Below are 5,000 nucleotides of genomic sequence, written 5' to 3' on the forward strand. Positions count from 1 at the left end.
TAAGAAAGAAAATTAAGCCTTATGACGCTATTTTGAGATGATAAGAATAAGATAAATTTTACAAATGTGATTCTTTAACATGACTAAATATCAAGAGTTCAATAAAGATATCTGCTATTGTGCCCATACAAGATTAATCCAATCCCGACGGGCCCAGTGAGAACTGGCAACCCCCTACGCCGGGCCTATGTAATATCACCTCGGGGACGTCACACTGGTGTGTCACCCCGTCATCAGGCACTTTGCTGTGTGACACGGGTGTGACACACCATCATCATTGGGTTAATATACAGTACATTATAAACAGTTGAAGGCTTTTAGATAGTGATTTTCATTTTCCTGGAGTATGAGAAGGACATCATTGATTTGGGAGTGTGAGCCTAAGTACATGTGTGTATTAGGAGAGAGAGTGAGTGAGGAAGTAATTGAGTGCGTGTGTGTTTGGATTTGCTCATTTGTTTGTTTGTACACGCACTTACACATACTGTACATCTGTTTGTCCTTCCATCCATCTGACCCATAGCCTCCTGCCATTCAGCTTGGCAAGTAATAGATATTTCAGTGACATTGTCAAACAAGAACAGTTTTTACGGGTTTATGATATTTGTGCACACTGTAGTTCATTTTACTTTGGGATTAGTTTTCCCGTGTGTACAATCACACCACCTAACATTTGCACAAGTCGAGGAGTGACTGTACTACCATATTCCTTCTTTGCAATCATGACTGCTATGATTGTTGGGTGCCAGTTAGCATGGTGGTTATGTACATTATGTAGACTCAAAAAAGAGTGTATAGAACTTTTGTGTCATTCTTTATGGAATGATCATTTAGTAGTAAGGGCAGCAGGCATCTGCTTTTTCTCTTTAGCCTTCGCATGTTACGATTAGGTGACGCTGATTATATTTATAGTTTATTTTCATTTATTTATTTATTTATGTATATGCTGTATATTGTCTATTTTTAATGCTCTTTAATCCTAGATGTTTCATCCATAGATGTGCAAAGAATGTTGATATGGCTTGAATGGAAGTGATTGCTAGAGACAAGCAACTGCCATTTTTAATCTTGCTTATGCATGTGCATTCGATGGAAGAAATTGCATGAAAATGGATGTTACTCAGGACATTGTTGATAATGAAAGCATTGTCAAAATTTGCCAACCCTCCTATTTCATGGAAGCTATTCCTTAAGATAATGCTTAGGTGTTGTAGAAGCATTAGTAGTCTCTCCCATTTCACTGAGATATTCATAAGTATATGTGGAATCTAGCAACTTTATTGTTTGTAAATATAACTTGAAACCATTCATAGATAAACAATTGGTCTTCATGCATAGACAGGTCCCCTCTCTATGTGCAGTATAAAACTTTTTTCTTTCTTTCTTTCTTCCTTTCTTTCATTTTTATATTGAATTTGACTTTCATTTACGAGCAGCTTGAGAAGGGATTTAAGTAAATTTGGAAGTGTTTGATGTCTTTACTTTATGCTACATGATTCTCATTTTTTCTATCACAAACATGATATTTTAACAAGCATGACATGTGCCTACAACATGTTTTTGGACTTTATAGTAATGTCAGAGGCTTTACTTTGTCTTTTTTTCAACATTTTGTGAGCTTATTTTCCATCTTAATGTGCAAAGATTACAGTTACAAAGTTCTATAACAATGATTTTTTAAGTTAACAAGATTTTTATATGAAGTCAATAGAAAAGTCTCTAAAAGTAATCCTGGTTTTATGGTTGTGCTATCATGATGACTGGAATTTTGATCATTGTAGATATTAAGGTTTCATTATATCCCCAATTCCTACTTTCTAGCTGGTTCAAACACTAATGGGAGCCCCTTAAAATTCTTCCCATGCTGCTCTCTTTCGTACATGTAAGTCTGGCATGGTTGAAAGAAAATTGGTTTACCAGTGAATGGAACAAAATCAATTTGTTTTCAGTGGAATGACAATTTCCGTGTGACTGACATTTCTGTGTATGACTCTTTTAGGCCAGTAGCAAGGACTAAAATCATGTGGTTTTTGACTTTTTAATTGAGTTTGCTTCTAGTGCGATTAATCCATTGACCAGAGTTAGCTCAGAGTCTGCAGGCAGAATCCTTTTTCTAATATGTGATTATAATTTTTTTTTTTATTCAGTCTCTCGATTAGATGTAACCCTTTTCTTGATTTGTTAGCCAGTTTAGGAAAACTGGATGAATAACTTCACAGTGTAAAAAATGTATTTGATGTATTTTGAATCACATCTTCATTTGAAAGACACCCTCTCTCTATTTCTCTCTCTCTCTCTCTCTCTCTCTCTCTCTCTCTCTCTCTATCTCTCTATCTCTCTATCTCTATCTCTCTGTCTCTCTCTCTCTATCTCTCTCTCTCTCTTTTTCTCTTTCTATTTTTCTATTTTTATTTGTGTTACAAAAATAGAGAGCTTTTCTTTTGAAGAAAGTAATTTTAGATGTGTCAGATATATCTCCTTTGCTATGAAGCTACTCAGACTTGTTAATACCTTCTTCTTCTTCATTTGTCCTGATGAACTTTGATCAGCCAAACATCATGTAGGTGGAAGGGGGGGAGGTGATGAACAAACAAATTTTAAAGTTTATTTCTCTGCTGTAGGGGGTGGGAAATGTTAATATTTTTTTATTATCATCATCACCACTACCAGCATTATTATTGTCAGTCCATTAAACCGTTAATGATGGGGCTATTTTGCCTCTGAACGGTCGAAACGCCAGGATATTTCAAACGCATAAGATTCTCACCCTTGGGATTCTCACCCGCACCGCCTGATCACCCGGCATGCTGGCCAGGAAGATGGCCACGATAGAATATCTTGTCCCCATCAGCTGACCCTGCCACCACTTGACATGATATCTTGTCACCCGTTGTTAACGGGTTAATGGCAATGATAATAGTAATGAAAATAGAAACTTTTGGGTGGAAAATTCAAGGAATCAAGTGTAAGTCTGACTACCCTTCTGAAGTCAGGTAGGTCTGGTCGTTGGTGACTTGGTATTTCTGGAGCCATCTTTGTGTCTAAAAGGATGATAAAACAAAACCACAGCATACAGTGCATGGCTACATGTACTCTTGGCATCAATGTATTAATGTTTGAATGAGTTAGTGTGTGGTGGTGCATTAGTAAATTTAGTTGTGATTCAGCTTTTGTAATTTTTTTTTTATAGAGGAAGGTGCCTTAAGCTTTTAAACTTTGAATTTTGTCGTATAGATATAACTGTATTCTTATTTTGGCCTATTTATTGACTATGTTTCATTTTGAAAAGGGGAGAATTATTTTATACGACTACAATTCCGAAATGAAGAGCAGAGACAGTAGACAATACTCATCCAGCCAAGTGAATTCACTATTATCTTGAGATCAGCAATACTTTCAGTTAGTTAATTTTGTTGAGAGTGATGTCAGTACTATGAAAGTTTGCAGCTGATGTTAATGTTATAAGGAACATGGTATAACAAGCATTCTTATTTTTTAGATATTTTAACTTCTGTTAAATTAACTGATGATTTTTTTTTTTTTTTATCATCATCTTTGACATATATTGATTATTCTGGGGTTTGGTATGATGTTGGGAATAAGTTTATCCTTGAATGGCATTTATCTTGCATTTCTGAATGTATCCTCTAGCAGTAAAGGTTTCCCTGCTTTTGTAGGTTTATGTTTTCTTATGTTACTGTTTTCTTTTCTTTTTCCCCTTTCCCTTCCCCTTCCTTTTTCCTCTCTCATCTCCTCTTCTCTCTCCCCTCTTTCCCCTTCGCCTTCCTTTTTCCTCTCTCCTCTCCTCTTCTCTCTCCCCTTTTTGGTTGGTTTTCTTAACCCATTAACACTGGGATGGTTTTGGCTCTGCCTGGTCTAAACAACAGGGTATTTCAAGCACACATTCATAAGGCCTTGGGTTATTCACTTGGTCTGGTTGTTGCCAACCACTGTGTGCACAATCACCCTGCGTGCCAGCCATACAAAATGCCATGACATGATATTGCGTCCCCAGTGGCAAGTGCTGTCACCACATGCCATAATTTCATGTCACCCAGCATTAATAAGTTAACTTTCAAGTGTTTCTGACTGCCTTTCTCCTGTCTCCTCTCTTACCTCTTTGTTTGTTTGTTTTTTCCTGAACTTTCAAGTGTTTCTGACTTCACAGTTGTTTAAGGTGATGTCATTACATTCTCTGTGATAGAAATGAGAGATCTTGTTTATCAAATAGACATATTCTTTTATATGGTCCTTGAATTATCTGTGAAGTGTTACATGTATGTGAAGGATTAATTGGTCATATTCACATTTCTTTTGAATTGACTTTAAAATATATCTTCTTTGTATGTATTACTGCATTTGATATTTTTCACAATCTTGATAATTTATTCTCAATCATTTTCTCATGTTGAGTAGTCTTACTGCATGTAACAACATCTCTCTTACCTGCAGATGCATGTAATACCTCCACTCATAGTTCTTGATATTTTCCATAATATGACACAGCAAGTGATGTTATGTAGATTGTCAGATTGTGTAAATGTGCCTTTTTTACGTATTGCAAGCAAGTTGGTAAATTTACCTTGTTATTATTGTTGTAAATTTTCCATCTCTGATTGAATTACTTTGGCTAAAGCAAGGCACTTTATGTTGTCTTTGGACTCGATTCAGATCATTTTGATTTCACAGATACATTATTCACCATGCTGTGTCATTACTATGAATATAACAAAAAAGCATAAAAAATGGAAAGAAGGGATTGGGAAAAGTTACTATCTATGCTGTTGTTTGGACCCTTGTAGTTTTAAGGAGGTGGAGTAAAATTGAACGTTTACATCTTTTCTTGATCATATATATATATATATATATATATATATATATATATATATATATAGATATATATATATATATATATATATATATATATATATATTATATATATATATATACATATACATATTGTTATTATTATTTTGGTGTAGGAGGGATAAGATAGTAAG

The 5,000-nt window shown here is 35.0% G+C and overlaps 1 protein-coding gene across 3 annotated transcripts in view; it reads left to right on the plus strand.

The window, feature by feature from the left end:
- The window catches only part of zetaCOP (COPI coat complex subunit zeta), a 19,859-nt gene that overhangs the window by 7,076 nt on the left and 7,783 nt on the right, over positions 1–5,000 (plus strand). The window lies entirely within an intron of this gene.

The sequence above is a fragment of the Penaeus japonicus genome, unplaced genomic scaffold (genome assembly GCF_977035675.1).
Source record: "Penaeus japonicus unplaced genomic scaffold, GWHDUDI00000001_assembly GWHDUDI00000018, whole genome shotgun sequence".
Taxonomy (NCBI): Eukaryota; Metazoa; Arthropoda; class Malacostraca; order Decapoda; family Penaeidae; genus Penaeus; species Penaeus japonicus.